We start from the raw sequence: 18,087 nt of genomic DNA on the forward strand, positions 1-18,087 counted from the left end.
ATAGCATAATGGGGAACTTTAAGATTGTCTTTTTTTTCTTACTTAAAAAATCTTAAAGTTAGTTATTTTACATGAAAACCAAGCTAAATAACTGTCAGATACACTGTCCAAGGCCAACATTGTGTCTTTTAAGACTTGTCCAGCTTGCTAGTACAATTTGCAGTATTTTACAAACAGCCCCGTAAAGAGCAATAAAAAGAAATCTTACGTCAAAGAGAAATTGCCCCTTGTAAGTGTATATTATTAAAATGTGAAGAAGACTTTCAAGATCGACAGGTCTTTGAGATGATATCTCTGGTCACCACATAGCATATATGTTTATGAAAATCACCTCGTCTAATAATACTCAACATTCACTGCGTGTGTAAACACCATTCTGTTCCCTGTCCAAGTGACACATTTACATCGACTCCAAACGGTTTCTGTGCTCTCGTATTTCAGGGACCCTTTGGTTGTCCTTTGTGCTGCACAACAGCTCGTATCATGTGCGGTTTGCGTGGCGATCTCGCGCGCCGGTTGGTCTGCTAGCTGACTGCAGGCGCTGTGTCGTGTGAAGTATCAGGGCACAGGCATTGCTTTCCTGCTGCATAAAAGTGCAGGTGTGTTTTTCACCCTGGTCTTTTGTACCTCTATGGGTGGCAGTGCTGGGAAAAAACAGCTATTGGTCAATCTTTTTACACATCCATTGTTCGGCAGGATTTTGACAGAGTAAACCAGCAGTGACACATGTGAACATAAAGGAGGTCTGCTGCTTAAATGCGGGTGGGGGGGTGTTAGGGGTGGATTCCACGCAGCTTGTGGCGAACGGTGGGAATGATAGCGGAGGTGGGGCAGTTTTTTGTAAAACTGGGATAAAGGGCTCTTTTGAGTGTGTGTGAGTTCAACGCCGGGAGCAGCGTGCCGCCGGACCCCAGAGAGGCAGAGTTACACACTGAGGTGTGCTGAGTGCTACACGCTCAGGGAACTTCATGGGATCATTTTTCTTGATAGAAAGCAGAAGATTTGTCACTGTGACAAACTTAAGATATTCTTCAGAATTGGGGAAGCTACTTTGAAACTATAGCCAACCAGGAAAAGTTCACCCAAATAAAGGGGCTATATGTGGAATTCAGAAACCCTTGTTTTTAGCGACACCGGTGGCCATTAAGTGAACTGCAGCCTGTAACTTACTTCTCGTGCTCGCACTCGTGCACACATAATGCACGTTATTCAATGCACCGATATACTCACGGCAGTACTTTTTGGTTCTTCTTCGCTTAGAAAGTAAAGAAGTTGGAAATACCTTCACAGTGATATACTGCTAACGGACATCCCGACGCCGTCCACGCTGCTGAGATCGACGTTTAGTGAATATGTAATTATGTGCTGCCCACTTTCCTCTCAATAACAAAATAAACACACAACAAAAATGCGATTCAGATCTGGCTCTGTGAGACTATAGTTGAATTAATCCTCTTTCGCATGACAAATTGACATTACAGTACAGATTGTCTTTCTCCTGAACATTGTATAAGCATTCAGCATTCAGTGTCACTGAACGGAAGTGTAAACGTCACATCCTTTTGATTTTCCTTCACAGTCCTTCACATAAAAATCAGTCCTCGGGCTTTCAAAGACAACAGTTACATTAAAAGCTGTTCACACATTGGCAATTAAAAAGTGATTAATACTTCAACAAAGGTCAGTCTGATTATTTAATGAACCGTTCTTCAAGATTTTTTTCCGTGTTCCTCAGAAGAAAGAAAATCATAAGGGTTTAGAGCAATGATGCATAAAATCATTTTTACACAATTCTGCTGCAAAAAAGTAGTCACAAAATCACTATTTGCATAAAGTTTGCTTTCGTAAAAAAGTGATGATTCAAATTCAGCTTTGATTCATGGAGAATTTACTGCAATAAACTTTCCAATCTAACTTGTTTTCTAAAACGAATCAGACTTCCCAGTGCCACTTGAAAGAGATTTCATCACTGCTCATTACTGGATAAACTACACTTTGGAAACATTGAATCTACTTCTTTTTTTTTTTTAAATGTAGTTAAGTTAATAGTGTTAAGAGTACTTAAAAAATGGCCCACAAGTGGAATTACAAAGTGATCGTCTTAGCAGACAAATTTACACTGCCACACTTTGCTACAACAGAAGCAGGATGCCGTGAATACTTAGTTTTTCACTTCTGAATGGCAGGAAGAGAGAATGTGAGAAGCAGATGCGTGAGTTGTTGTGACCGTAGTGTTATATCAGTTCAGATTTTAAAACGGGCTCTGTTGATCCAGTGCTCATCCTTGTTTTCAAAGAGACATTCAGTTAAATACCTGCAATTCAAGTCAACCAAGCTGAGTTGTTGATAAAAGAAAGACTGAGTCCTCTGTGTGGTACACATTTACTTCCAGACGTTTTCATAGTCCATAGAATGCCTTTTCTTTGGGTGCTGAAAATGCTCTGGGTGGTAGCCAGCACTTGTCAGTTGTCACCACGGACCGTAAGGATGAGCCAACGGAGGTGAGTGTTAACAGTAACAGTAGTCAGTGTAAGCAGATATTGCCAGCTGGAAAGCTTGACTCACTCTTCATTAGCAACTGTTCTTATTTCAGTTGTCTTTTCAGTGACCAATAAGAAGCATCTAGGCTTAGTAACCATTAAAGAAAATAACAAACACTACTCAAAATAAAGCCTTTTTGCTACATTAAGGTCTCCCACATGGAAGCTGCCATTTTGAGGTCACATGACAAGTCATGTTGTGAAATTTGACCTGAGTTAAAGTCCCCGTGAACCGGAAGTTGCAAACGACTTTTCTCCAGTGTTGTGACGTATTTCCGAGAGAAACGGAATACTAAATGAGGAAAAATAGTGGGCGTGGCTTTTTTTCCAACTAGCACCTGATTGGATCTAGAAAAGTAGGTGTTTTCATTCAGCCCAGATTCAGCCTGTCTACTGTCAGTTGGAGGGGCGTGGTTACGGATGTTAAGCAGACACCCAAACCGTCAAACCTACGTCATCAGGGAAGGTCCTCCAATGCAGAGGGGAGGGGAAATTTCTGATTTTGATTAAAGATTACAAAGCCAAAAAATGTTTTTGTGTGGATTGACTTGCATGGATGAATTGTTCACCACAAAACGATCAATTTAGGCAAACAAAGTAAGTATGGTCAATTTTGAATTCATGGGGACTTTAATATTTTTTTCAACATTTTTGCTGACTTCAGAGCTAGGGACAGCAGAGACGCTAATGTTGTCATATTGGTTATTTGCAAAAGTGAATAAAAAAATAATTAAAAAAATGCTTAGTTCATCATTAGCTAGTTTACACTAGGTGATAGCATCTATTTTGCATGATTTGATTACAAGTGCTCAGCCAAGACATTTCCATTTACAACTGGTATTTATTTATTGTGCATGCCTTAAAGGGATAGGTCACCCAAAAAGGAATTTTTCAAAAAAATCATTTTCTCATTTCTTTCTTCTGCCGAACACAAAACAAGACATTTAGAAGAATAGGGGTAATCAAACAGTTGAAGGTAGCCATTGACTTCCATAGTATGGAGAAAAAAAAAAAATACTATGGAAGTCAATGGGGACCAGAAGCATTTTAGTTATCGACATTCTTCAAAATATCTTCTTTTGTGTCTAACATACAATCTCGCAAATTGTGTGTTATAAAGTCAAAATTGCGAGATATAAACTCGCAATTGTGAGATAAGTCGCAATTATCTTTTAAAATGCTTCACTATGTGGCGGAAACAAGCTTACATACAAAACAGATGCTAATACCAGATGTAGACATGCAGGCTCATGAATAAAGAATGAGAGCTAAACTTGACCTTTTGGCATATGAACTTGCAAGAGAAGAGGTCATTGTCCTTTTAACAGCCAGCCATGAGCTCACTCAGAGACAATTTATATAGAGACATGCCACTTCCTCAATACAACTATACACTCACCTAAAGGATTATTAGGAACACCATACTAATACTGTGTTTGACCCCCTTTCGCCTTCAGAACTGCCTTAATTCTACGTGGCATTGATTCAACAAGGTGCTGAAAGCATTCTTTAGAAATGTTGGCCCATATTGATAGGATAGCATCTTGCAGTTGATGGAGATTTGTGGGATGCACATCCAGGGCACGAAGCTCCCGTTCCACCACATCCCAAAGATGCTCTATTGGGTTGAGATCTGGTGACTGTGAGGGCCATTTTAGTACAGTGAACTCATTGTCATGTTCAAGAAACCAATTTGAAATGATTCGAGCTTTGTGACATGGTGCATTATCCTGCTGGAAGTAGCCATCAGAGGATGGGTACATGGTCGCCATAAAGGGATGGACATGGTCAGAAACAATGCTCCGGTAGGCCGTGGCTTTTAAACGATGCCCAATTGGCACTAAGGGGCCTAAAGTGTGCCAAGAAAACATCCCCCACACCATTACACCACCACCAGCCTGCACAGTGGTAACAAGGCATGATGGATCCATGTTCTCATTCTGTTTACGCCAAATTCTGACTCTACCATCTGAATGTCTCAACAGAAATCGAGACTCATCAGACCAGGCAACATTTTTCCAGTCTTCAACTGTCCAACTTTGGTGAGCTCTTGCAAATTATAGCCTCTTTTTTCTATTTGTAGTGGAGATGAGTGGTACCCGGTGGGGTCTTCTGCTGTTGTAGCCCATCCGCCTCAAGGTTGTGCGTGTTGTGGCTTCACAAATGCTTTGCTGCATACCTCGGTTGTGACGAGAGGTTATTTCAGTCAAATTTGCTCTTCTATCAGCTTGAATCAGTCGGCCCATTCTCCTCTGACCTCTAGCATCAACAAGGCATTTTCGCCCACAGGACTGCCGCATACTGGATGTTTTTCCCTTTTCACACCATTCTTTGTAAACCCTAGAAATGGTTGTGCGGGAAAATCCCAGTAACTGAGCAGATTGTGAAATACTCAGACCAGCCTGTCTGGCACCAACAACCATGCCACGCTCAAAATTGCTTAAATCATCTTTCTTTCCCATTCTGACATTCAGTTTGGAGTTCAGGAGATTGTCTTGACCAGGACCACACCCCTAAATGCATTGAAGCAACTGCCATGTGATTGGTTGATTAGATAATTGCATTAATGAGAAATTGAACAGGTGTTCCTAATAATCCTTTAGGTGAGTGTATAGGGAAAACCCGTAACGCCAAAGATGGCAGTTGTATGCACATCCCCCTCCCCTACCGCTGGAAAGCCAATCGTCTGCTTTTAACAGTCAAGCCGGGAAACATGTAAGCCTATCGTCTGGTTCCACTGACGCATGCGCACAGTTGAGGTTTGCGACAGTGGAGACGAGAACCCTTGTGCATGCGTAGTAAACGTATAACCTGTGGGGAAAAAGGCCTTTTAAACCTTATTTTGGGGCAAAGTCATCAAACTTTTTCAGCGATTTTTATCATATTTTACTGCTGTTTCTATACAAGCAGTTTTTATGTCCTGGTGACCAGTGAAACTGCAGTTCTGACACTCTCCCCATTCATTTAGATAGGAGCCTGGTCTTGTTAGTCCGAAATAGCTGCCCGGAGGCGTTGCCAAGATGGCGGCCGAGTGGCATGACTTGCCTAAAAGGACTTTGGCTCACTTCACCTGTCCTTAACGGCACCTGTCGTCTTTGAATACCTGACACGTTACTGCTTGTCCCAAGGGTTCAGGTATGTTGTTACACACCGCTGCAGAATGCAGCCAGTACAAAATAATTGCTAGAGTTTCATTGCAAGTCATTCAGTGGAGTGACCATATCACCTAACTGAGAGTGCAAGCATCTCGGTCATCATCGCTATAATGAGAAATGATAGCATGTCTTCCTCAATGGCCCCTCGTTTCGAGATGTGTCACCTTATCTCCAGAGATGACAAAGAAACACACAAGATGAATCGGACAGAGAAGCTGACAGTAAATGATGAGCTCAGATAACAAGCAGAGATGGGAAGATTTGGGTTCTTTTGCATTTGCCCATATTACACAATATAGGTGTGAATCATGTAAACCAGCACTCAGAGTGTATTTGGTTATAACAAAGCCAAGATGCAACACAATCAGTCACTGTTTAGGGTGATCAAACTGGGATCCGAAAGGGGTCAGTGACAAAGTTCAGGGGGAAATTATGCAAAGAAGAATATAAAATATCATTTATAAATAACAAATAGCTGCTCTACAGAATATGATCACGCTATCATTCATTCAACCGCTCAAGCGTGGCAAGATGCAAAAAAAGAACTAAAATCTTTCAGACAGAGTTCACTTTCACGCTTGAACGGTATTATTTTTTTTTTTTTAAATGCATGTTTTGTCGAATATCCTCGTAAGCCCTGTCCTAAATTAGTTCAAATGTGTTAAATGAATGTAAAGAGTAAGGAAAAAATAGGATGTGTGTCAGATCGGCGTCATGCACAGCAGGTCTTAAAGTGACAGCAGCCTAATAAACTGCTGCTGTCTCTTTCATTAATGTAACTCAACGAACAAAAGACAAAGAGAAAATCACACACTGCTCTTGATTGAATAACTTTTGTTGCTTTAATAAGGTGATGAACGATAAAAACATTGACAGCCAATCAGAATCCATCCTAGAGCTCGAGCATTTAAGGCGACAGACGACAAACCTGCAGCGCGAGCTTAAAATAAACAGAGTATTATTGTTCGCTGGCGTGGACGCTGATATAGGCTAGCTATCATTCTTGGTGTGAACGGACCTTAAGTCTGAGCTCTGGCTTCTAGTAAGCATAAGTCTCTTCTCAAACGAAGAGCACTGCTCTCTCATTAGGCTAAACGCTCCTAATGTATTCCCAGAACTATAGCTATTAATCAAACAGAAATTAGATTCTGACAGTGTGATGTAAGCTATAGCAGTGACAATGATAACTATAACAATAATTACATGACGCCTGCTGCATTCATCATGGTAAGCTATGGTTACTTAATACTCCCACACTATAAATTAAGGACTGTTAGGTGGGTGAGAGGGCGTTCCTTTCAAAGGCACAGGTCTGTCAATTCAACTAACCCCTTTAAATAGTGTGCATAAATATACTTGACTTCAAAACCTCAGTTTTGGTGCTCAATAGGTGCCTGCACATGCAATATGACCATAACGATAATAGCGATGATTGCTTTAGCATGAACCTTTCATTAGATCTTGTTCAATAGGAACACACGTGTTCCTATGACGCTTGTGCTGTTGATTATAGCTTGATAAAGAAAGGAATTACTATAAAATATAAATACATAAATATTATAAAGTAGGTAGTCATTTTTCACATTTTTGTGTCTTTTCAGACCTCAAGTTCCTCTACTGTTATTTGTCTGACACGAGGATCAGACGGCTGTGCACTTGACCTTTGGCCTGACTGGCAGCTCCTAAACACTTCCTCTAGGTTAATGGCTGTGTAAACAGGCTCAGAATTTGACCCTTTGACCTTTGAGGGTGTGTTTGGGAAGTCTGACTAAAAGTCTAAATGTCTTTGGGGCTGTGATATCTGTAACTCAGCAAGCATCATATAAGGGCTTTTTCAGTAGAAAGCATCTGGAGAATTCACCAAAAATAAATTTGCATGCTGACAGCGTTGTGTTTTTTTTTATTATTAGCATGATCTCAATGTTATTTTAGCCCTAGTTATTGACAAAAGAAAATTGGTAACAGCCCCCAAAATTTTCTAAATATAATTAGCATTTTTCATTACTTGCAGGTTCAAGGTTGTTGTGTCTTAACAAAAGCTCAGGTAGTGACATTAATTTTGGCAGGCAAATTTTAATACATTTTGACAATTTAATAAGTTCACATACAAGTACACTGAATTATTTTGAACTTTGAACTAAACTTTGAACCAATTTATATATACGAAAAAAAATCCTAACCTTGTTTCAGCCAAATTAGTTTTCTAAAATGATATTTATGGTTTGGTTCAAACCTTACATTTTGATTTGATATTAATCAAAAACATTTCTTATCCTAAGACAGAATCTTTCACACAAAGAAAAAAGTGTATTTATTATAAAGACCATATACCATACTTAAACAATATATTTTCTTTAGACCAAAATGTTACTTAATTAAGGCAAATATAATAACTGTTTTTTTTTTAAAGCTTAATTTCACCATAACATTAAATTAGCTCATTTTTAAAATATGCATCATATTTCCTATGTACAATAAAAATTTAAAATAAACCCACAATATTTTTCAGAAAACCTCAACACCCTTGATTTTTTATTTCAAAACCAGAAACAATGATTTTCAATTGGAGCAATATAAAAAAAATGCACTTTAAATAATACTAGACAGTCATTTCACTTTTTTCAGTGTTCTCTATTGTTACACTTTTTGTGTTATTGCCTCCTTAAGATGAATCGCTTTGTTTTATTCCTCATTCGTAAGTCGCTTTGGAACAAGGTGTCTGCTAAATGAAAACGCAATTGCCATTTTAACTATGTAAACGTTAATATATTAGCTTACTATTAGTATATTGTGCAAGGAACAGGGTGAAAAATAAGACTTTATTGATCAATTGATTGATTGATTTGAGTGAATTCTTTTTTTTTGTTGGTGTATTACTGCCACTACTAGCGTTCATTTCAGCTGCAAACTGTACTGTATACGTTTGTGGTGTTTTGCAAAATTGTTGGCAAAGTCATTTTTTTCCAGTGAGACCAGGTTGAACATATTCCAAGAACACCAAAGTCATTCGTGTTTCAAACCAGGACTTATTTGGCATTCCTTTTGAGAATGACAATACACATAAAAGTTAACAGAAACATAATTAAGTCTTTCAACCAAGAAGAGTTTCTCATTAAAAAGGGCAGCACAAAAGAAACAAAAAAAATATTACTCATAGGGGCTAATTAAATAATTCTACTTCCACATATCAGTCCCTTGCTTATTGTTATGCGGTTGCACGAGCCTCCTTTTGAAAAGTTACTGAAATTATCATTAAAACAGCAAGACTTCCCTGTTTTGTTCTTTTTATAGCGTAACTTTGTGATTTCCCCACTCCTGGTGGAATCTCGACGTGTCTCCTGAGAACCTCCGCTGCTCCACTTACCAGGAAACTCTTTCTAGAAAGAACCCCATGTAGCCAGTTATTATGCAAACTGTGGAAATAGCTGTGAGGCATCTTAGAGAGCGGGCAGGGAGGGACGCTTTCCCACACACCGCGCTGGCTCTCGTGAAGCCCTGTAGGCAAAGATGTCCTAAAGAGGAATGGCTCAGGGTGGAGTCAGCATGAAGGTCCCCTTCGAGACTTCTCCGAACGCACAAGAATGAAGGGGTGGGGGTGGAATAATGTCCATGATCATGTGCCTGACACCTTCAACGTCCTCAACTTTACTGTGCATGAAAAAAAAACTCAACTGTCTGATTGATAGAGGGCCTGCAGTCTTCCTCTGTCCATGCGATAGCGACAAACGTTTGCTCGCACATTAGCGAAATTTCAGGGAAATTTTACATTTAAAAAAAGGTCCATTATGGATTATGCAGGTGAGTTTACTGCTCTCGCCCGGTAAGGGCTTTCAAATGTGGATTATACACTTCGTTTTTGTCAGCTTGCCCATCAGACTTTGCTTAATGATGAAACATTAAAATCATTGATCTAGATAGCTACTTACTATGGACCACAGGATTTGCCTGATTTGGTGGATGGAACATGGAGAGAGGCCATTCTCTGGGGTTTGGAGTACGCTTGCCCCAGGGAGATGTCGTCGTTCCACCTGTGGATGAGGAGCCTGAGATCCACCAAAGGCCGAGAGACCCAGCTGATACCCGCCACCAACACAGAGCCAAAGCCAGCAGCCTCGTCCGTCCAGGAAGAGAAGCCTGAGGTTCCGTCTGACCAGGTGTGTGAGCCGGCCATCACGTCAAAGCCAGTGGGGGTCAAAGTGGAACTGGTAGAGGAGGAGTGGCTAATCGACCCTGCCCACCCACAGACCTTCTTCACCACTAGTCCCTTCCTGCATAAATGTATGTTCATTGCAGCTGATCCCGTCCCGCAGTGTTATATTTGTCATCAACATGTCAACTGTCGTCCCTTCGACTCCACCGTGCTTCTTCGTCCCACCGGCTCCACTTGGGTCAGTTGGCGCCGCATATTCGCCACGACTGTCTGCTACACTCCATCGCTTAGCGATTAGGCTCCTCAATCCCTCAGGCTCAGTCCTCCGGCCGCCTGGCTCCACCTCGGTCGCTCGTCGCCGGGACTCTGGTCTCCTGGTCCATTGGACCTCACCATCTCCCTGCGTCACCTCAATCGCTCGGGCTCAAGTTTCCATCAGTTCTGCCATGGGTCGCCTTCCTCGTGGCTGCCTCCCGTTTCGCTCGTAACTCTCGACTGGGAGAAGCTCCTCCATGTCCTTTCCTCCATTTGGGTTCTGTCATGTTTTGCCTTTGTTTTGGTTTCGTTTTCATGTTGGACTTTCTCTTACCTGTTTTCATGTGTTCCTTTGTTCTATTTTTCCCGCCACTCATTAGTTGTCATGTTGTCAGTTGTCATTAAAGGGATAGTTCGGCCAAAAATGATATTTAACACATGCATTACTCACCCTCAAGCCGTTCGAGATGCATATGTCACCGGGTCGGGGGAGGAGTGGACGCCAGATGACCGGCCGTCCCAGCCCCCGACTCACGTACCACCGCGAGGAGCCAACACCACAGAGGACACAGAGGCAAAGTAATGTAGAAAAACACAGAATCTTTATTGAATAAATTAGGTAAAAACAACCTCAAGCCAACTGGAGGAAGGTGAGGTTTCAGCCGTATAACTGGTCCTTCTCAGGGCTCTGGCAGGCAAGGGACAGGTAAGAATTATCAGCGGAACTGTTCCTCTCGGATTCACAACAGAACTGTCTCTCTTGTTACAGGATTCGGATGACGAAGAGGAGTACGGAATCAGCCACAGAACTGGCCCTCTTCTCGGGGCTCAGACAGGCAGAGAACAGGTAAGAATTATCAGCGGAACTGTTTCTCTCGAATTCACAGCAGACCTGTCTCTCTCTTCACAGGATTCGGATGACGAAGAGGAATACGGAATCAGCAACAGAGCTGGCTCCCTTCTCGGGGCTCAGACAGGTAGAGGACAGGTAAGAATTATCAGCAGAACTGTTTCTCTCGGATTCACAGCAGAACTGTCTCTCTCTTCCCAGGATTCGGATGGACGGAGAGGAGTACGGAATCAGCCACAAGACTGGCTCTCTTCTCGGGGCTCAGACAGGTAGAGGACAGGTAAGAATTATCAGCAGAACTGTTTCTCTCGGATTCACAGCAGAACTGTCTCTCTCTTCACAGGATTCGGGTGGACGGAGAGGAGTACGGAATCAGCAACAGAGCTGGCTCGCTTCTCAGGACACCGGCGGACAGCGGACACAGGTGGGCGTGCAATAGTATAACGACTTTACTCACAGGATCCAGATGGATGGAAAGGAATAAGGATTCGACAGCAAGGCTGGCTCTCTTCACAAGGCCCGGGCAGACAGAGGGAAGATGAAGGTTCAACAGCAAAGTTGGCTCTATGCACAGGGCTCAGGCGGAGAGAGAGAGGATGAAGTTTCTACAGCGAAGCTGGCTCTATTCACAGGGCTCAGGCAAACAGAGAGAAGATGAGGTTTCCACAGCAAAGCTAGTTCCATTCACAGGGCTCAGACAGAGAGAAGATGAGGTTTCCACAGCAAAGCTAGTTCCATTCACAGGGCTCAGACAGAGAGAAGATGAGGTTTCCACAGCAAAGCTAGTTCCATTCACAGGGCTCAGACAGAGAGAAGATGAGGATTCAACAGCGAAGCTGGTTCTATGCACAGGGCTCAGGCGGAGAGAGAGAGGATGAAGTTTCTACAGCGAAGCTGGCTCTATTCACAGGGCTCAGGCAAACAGAGAGAAGATGAGGTTTCCACAGCAAAGCTAGTTCCATTCACAGGGCTCAGACAGAGAGAAGATGAGGTTTCCACAGCAAAGCTAGTTCCATTCACAGGGCTCAGACAGAGAGAAGATGAGGATTCAACAGCGAAGCTGGTTCTACTCACAAGGCTCCGGCAGACAGAGAGAGAAGATAAGGATTCCACAGCAAAGCTAGCTCCATTCACAGGGCTCAGACAGAGAGAAGATGAGGTTTCCACAGCAAAGCTAGTTCCATTCACAGGGCTCAGACAGAGAGAAGATGAGGTTTCCACAGCAAAGCTGGCTCTATTCACAGGGCTCAGACAGAGAGGAGATGAGGATTCCACAGCAAACTAACACTTCACAATGCCCCGTAACGATTAAAGAGGAGAAAAGGAGAATTTCACCACTAGATGACTTCTTCCAATGGTCTCCATCCAATGAGTCGCGGACGATGTCTCCACAGCCAGGACCGCTTCCCCAATGTCACTGCATTACACCTCCACTCGTGCTCAACTGCAACTCGCACAAATCTGCACACGTGTTTACATTAATGAACAACACTGCAAAGTCTCGTCACTCACAAACTAGGGCGGAGACAGGGGGTCTGGTCCACTGCACCTCTCACAATCTCTTGGACTTCTTCCAATGGAGCGTGGGACATTCAACTTCCTCCAAAAAGACAAAATTACACTTCATGCAGCCTCATCACATCCTCCAAACAGATTTCTCATATCACAGTCCAAACATCAACAGCACTTATCCTCTCATCACGTCCTCCACCAGATTTCTCATTTCTCAATCCAAACATCAACCGCACTTATCTCTTATCCACCACAGTTCTCCTCCCCGCATCTCCACATCTCCAGATTCACCCGAATATCTCCCGCCGCTATTCCTCTCTCCTTCCTTCCTCCCTTTGTTGAAGATGAAATGTCCTTTTATCCTTCCCAACTGACAACGCGTCCCAATCGCGATCGCAATCATCCTCTCCCGCACCTGTTTTGTATCAACTAATCATCCTCCGTCTCTGCTCGGAGTTTTCCGGAACTGGAGTCTTCCGGGTCCCACACCGGAAATCCCTCCCCTCGGAAACCCGGCCGTGATTAAAAGGTTCCGCCTGCCTTTGTCACCCCGGTGACACATATGTCAATCTTGTTTCAGACGAACACATTTTCAGTTATTTTAGAAAATGTCTTAGACCCTTCAGTGGATATAATGTGAAGCAATGGGGTCCACCTCCTTCAAGTCCCAAAATGTGCATACATCCTTCACAAAAGTAATCCATCCGGCTCCAGGGGGATAAACGAAGGCCTTCTGAGGGTAATCCGTGCGGTTTTGTCGTAAAAATATACATATTTAGAACTTTATAAATGAAAACATCTGACTTCCGGCAACGATCGACGCGCGTTCACGGGTGAACTCAGGGTGAACTGAGTGGAGTTTTGTTTTGCTCTGCTCTCTGGCTGCGCTGGCGCCTTCGTTCTACGTCATACCTCATACGCCGACTTCCATCCGTGGACGCGCGTCGATCGTTGCCGGAAGTCAGATATTTTCATTTATAAAGTTTTAAATATGTATATTTTTACGACAAAACCGCACGGATTACCCTCATAAGGCCTTCGTTTATCCCCCTGGAGCCGGATGGATTACTTCTGTGAAGGATGTATGCACATTTTGGGACTTGAAGGAGGTGGACCCCATTGCTTCACATTATATCCACTGAAGGGTCTAAGACATTTTCTAAAATAACTGAAAATGTGTTCATCTGAAACAAGATTGACATATGCATCTCGAACGGCTTGAGGGTGAGTAATGCATGTGTTAAATATCATTTTTGGCCGAACTATCCCTTTAAACGATCAAACCTGTCTGTATTTAGTTCATTATCATTGTGTATTTAAGCTCCTCTGTTTCCTACATTCACTGTCCGGTATTGTTTGTGCTATCCACGTTGTTGCATTGTGTTTGCTCATTGGATTAATCTGTTTTGGCTTTATTTATTAAAGTACTCAGTTATTTTGAACTACCTTCATTTCCCGTCGTCATCCTTGGACACTAAACATTACAGCTTACCTGGCCAAAATGACTTGCTGCCGAATTTCTACGGCACAGGGCTCCACCTATAGGCCCGCAGCCAACATTCAAACAGTACGCATAACACCAAGCTGTGACCATACGTAAAATATTGAAAAATCTCCCGCCCTGCAGAGCTGTCTGAGATGGAGAGGTCGCTTACCTGTAATTACTCCATGATTTGCTGCCCTCATTGGGAACGCAGCCAGCTTTTCTATACTTTTATGAGGATTTTGTGTGTTTCTTGTGGTCGTCGTGTTGCAATTAAAACTGTCTCTGAGCTTTTGGGTGGCAAAGGCGCTGAGACAGACACAACTCGAAAGGAACGTCTCGCTGCAGGCACCATGAAAAGCATGGGATGAGAAAAGCACAGTTAATTACGCTTGACAGGTAACTATTAAATGGGATTTCTGTCCAGGCCTTGGAGGTCTCTCTGTTGTAAATGAAAACATACACATATAATGCCCACTGAGACATAAAGGGTGTAATTACCTCACAGTGATGCTGCTGGGCTGATACCTGGGCTGCCCATGTATATGAGCGCACAATCAATTCCCCCTTTTGTCTGTCTTCTGTCTTTATTAGTTGTTTGCTGTAACAGGTCATCCCCGCAAGACTTTTTCCACTCAGACTTTGATGTGGGATCCGTGTGTCGGGCCGCCAAGGCGCCTGTGATGGAAGACTGTGCCAAATCGGACCTTATCTCTTCTCAACCTGTCAACCATGCAGCTAAACGTATCACAGGAGCCTCCATGAGAACGGTTTGGATACAATAAAAGATTTTGGGTCACATAAAAGGTATTACGCCTAAGGCCACAGACTTTCACAGGAGTATTTTATGTTAGATGTGTTGGCATCCCCCTCCTCCTCTATAATAGTTTGGGGCCTCCAGTCTGTTTCGTTAAATTGCCTGCACATGCTATGCATTCCGACAAACAATGTTCTTTTTATAGCAAATGCTAGACAAATCTCCCTCGCTTCACATCTAGCTCTGTTTTTTGTTCTTATAGTGAAACTGCTGTAAAAAGTAGCATGAAAAACATGAACCTTGTCGCATTATAATATCATTAAATATTCCAAAGTCATGCACCCAAAAATAAGTGTGCCGGTGTAATCTTTAATAAAAATAACTTCCCCTTCCTCATGCAACATAGGGCCAGATTTACTACACAGGGCGAATTAGCGTAAGAGTGCAATTCCATAATATGGGAGTGGAAAGGTCTGTGAGTGAACGACTGAAGACACGCAGATTAAAGAAAACAGACGCAGCCGGATCATTTCCATAATTACCAACGCAATCTACCAAGCGTCTGGTTTAAGACATGCTTTTTTTAAGGCTGTAAATAATGGCGCAAATACCAGTAAATTGACGAGCGCAAACCTTAGTAAATCACCTTGCGTGATTCATTGAACTACTCTCCTTCTATATATTTTGCATCTGAAAGGGGAACTTCTACAGATGCATGCATGCCTTTTCAGCGCTAATTTTTCACTATGTCTTTAGTTAATCTGACAGAAGTTTTTTAACGCCAAAAAGGGTTTTTCTCACCATATTCTCTTGATGACGTGTTCAGGAGGGACAAAAAACTCCACCATTCGGCAACCTGTCACTCACATGAGATCGCACCAATACCAAATTACAACAATCCAGTGATCTAATCAATTCCCAGTGTGCAAAATTAAGTCCCGCCCTACATTTTGTTCGAGAAGCCGTTACACTCACAATTAGGGAAGAAAAGACGATCACAACTTCTGTTTCATGACTTTAATATTTTTTTCCTCCGCCCACATGGTCTTCGCTACACTAGCAGAAAAGTCCAAGGAAGTATTTACACTTGGGCTACATCCACATTCATTCGGATAAATTTGAAAACAGCCTTCCGTCATCATCAGCGGTTTTCAAGCTTCTTCCAAAAGTGCCATTACTGCGCATGCGTAAATCATAATAGCTCAGTGAACTCGTACAAAGAGACCAGACATAATAAAGTCCTTACATTATACTGGCACGATTCTTTTATTAGTAAAATATCCCACCACTTCTCATGGTCTAAAATGCAATTGCTGTCATGGTTTGCCGCAGGACAGCAATTGCAAGTACATTTTCTATAATATGAAGATTTCACAAAATAATACTTATCTTTAATAACACAGGCTGCCATCTTGTTTGTTTTGGGTTAAATAGATCACATGACTGCATCACATGAGTCATGAGGTATGTTCAACTTCAGTGTCATTACAGGTAGGCCTACATGCCAGATAGAAGTTTTGTCCAACCTTTAACCGTACCGCGAGAGTGATTCGAGAGGAGTCGGCAGGCTCATTCTGTTTTACGATTGGCCAGATTCCAGGTCGCTTCATACATTTTAGTAATCAGATTGTAAACAGGTTCTATTTATTCTTGACCACGTGAATGCATCTCTTCAAAATTGATATAAATTCAACCTTCTATTCCCACACTTCACAAATACAACTTTCTTTTTAAGTTGATGCGTTACATTTTTAAGTCAGTGTCACTTCAGGATTGCAGTAATTGACTATAGCAAATAAGTGTAATTAACCAGGAATGTTGAGGTTGAAATGACACTGACTTATTCTACAGAGGCATAAACCTTTTTTGTTAAAATTATCATTTTATTTTTGAAATGTGTTTCAACATAAATTTCAAAATCAATATTGCCCAACTCAGTCATGTCCACATATTTATTTATTTGGTGAGGCATGAAAGTAACAATGTACAGTCAGCCCATTATTGTTGCAAAATAAACCTGACAGGGTGATCAGGATTTAAGAGTTATTTTGCAGTAATGACTGGCTGACTGTATATTACCACTTTACATTACTTAACAGCCTTGTGACTCATAGTAGGCCTGTCTTGAAAGCTTTACCGCTAAAATTCAATCACTTACAAGTAGCCTTTACATATAAGACCAGGAACATTTATTAAGAACGTTTTTTTTAGTTCATATCTTTAATGGCTGAAATTAGCATGTTATCATGTGTGATGTAATCTTGGCTGTGCTGTATGAAACTGCAGGAGCAGAATTCTTCAGCGGCAGACAAGCGACACAGATGTTTATTCCAATTAACTGGGGGAGTTCAGAAGTTTGCTTCTCCAGCTCGCAAAGATGTCTGGAGAGGAATGTCGAGCTTCCAGCGCAAGGCCAGCCAAAGTCAGGAGGGCAGAAATAGTAAGAGGGATTAGAGAGAGAGAGAGAGAGAGAGAGAGAGAGAGAGAGAGAGAGAGAGAGAGAGAGAGAGAGAGAGAGAGAGAGAGAGAGAGAGAGAGAGAGAGAGAGAGAGAGAGAGAGAGTGAGGACAGCCCTGACTATTCACTCTTGGCACGAGCAAGACTGCCACCGGTACAAGTGAGGTTTTTTATGCATTCAATTTAAGTTTAATTACTTAAATCTCTGTGAGGGCACACAGGAAGAAAGCCCGGGCGTTTGTATGGAGCAGATTACCCCACTGCCCTGCCAAGCCGGCACATAGCTGCATCATAAGATAGAATTCAAATTCAAATGTGGGCTAAAGAAAATGCAGCTGTCACCCCTCTGGCCTGCGAAGCCCCTGCCGGATCAAAGATGAGCTGTCCTCCCTCTCTGCCTGTGTAAAAATGAGCTGTCCTCCCGTTGCCAGTGTCTCATCTCCCTGCTCGTCTCCCTGGGGCTCCTAATCCTTTGCTCCTGACGACACACTGACAGTCTGAATGAAGGCATTAACCCTGGAAAATAATTACCAATTAAAGCAAAAACAGGAGCAGGTATGGCAAGTGTAAGAGCGAGCGTGTTGCACTGCACTTTAATCCCTGTGTCTTTTTCTTACAACCTGTTTCACCCCGTCAGCTCACGGACATACATCTCAATAAACCAAAACACCTAAAACACACATCCGACTGTCATGCAGTCTATGTCTCTCAGCTGAAAGTGGGCCAAAAGTGAGCGCGGTTCAAGCTAGCGTGCAACCGCACCTGAAGGGCTAATCCATATCCAGGTAAAACGATCCTAAACCCACAGCCCCCTTTCCTTTCCTTCTGATCGGCCCTGTACTTTAAGCCTCTGCCATTGGCCTATGAAGGATCAGACGCTAAGATCCGTTCAGAAAGACCAGTCTGGCGAAGGACCGGTCGCTTGACA

Source organism: Rhinichthys klamathensis, unplaced genomic scaffold (assembly GCF_029890125.1).
Source record: "Rhinichthys klamathensis goyatoka isolate OS25496 unplaced genomic scaffold, OSU_Roscu_1.1 h1tg000196l_1, whole genome shotgun sequence".
NCBI lineage: Eukaryota > Metazoa > Chordata > Actinopteri > Cypriniformes > Leuciscidae > Rhinichthys > Rhinichthys klamathensis.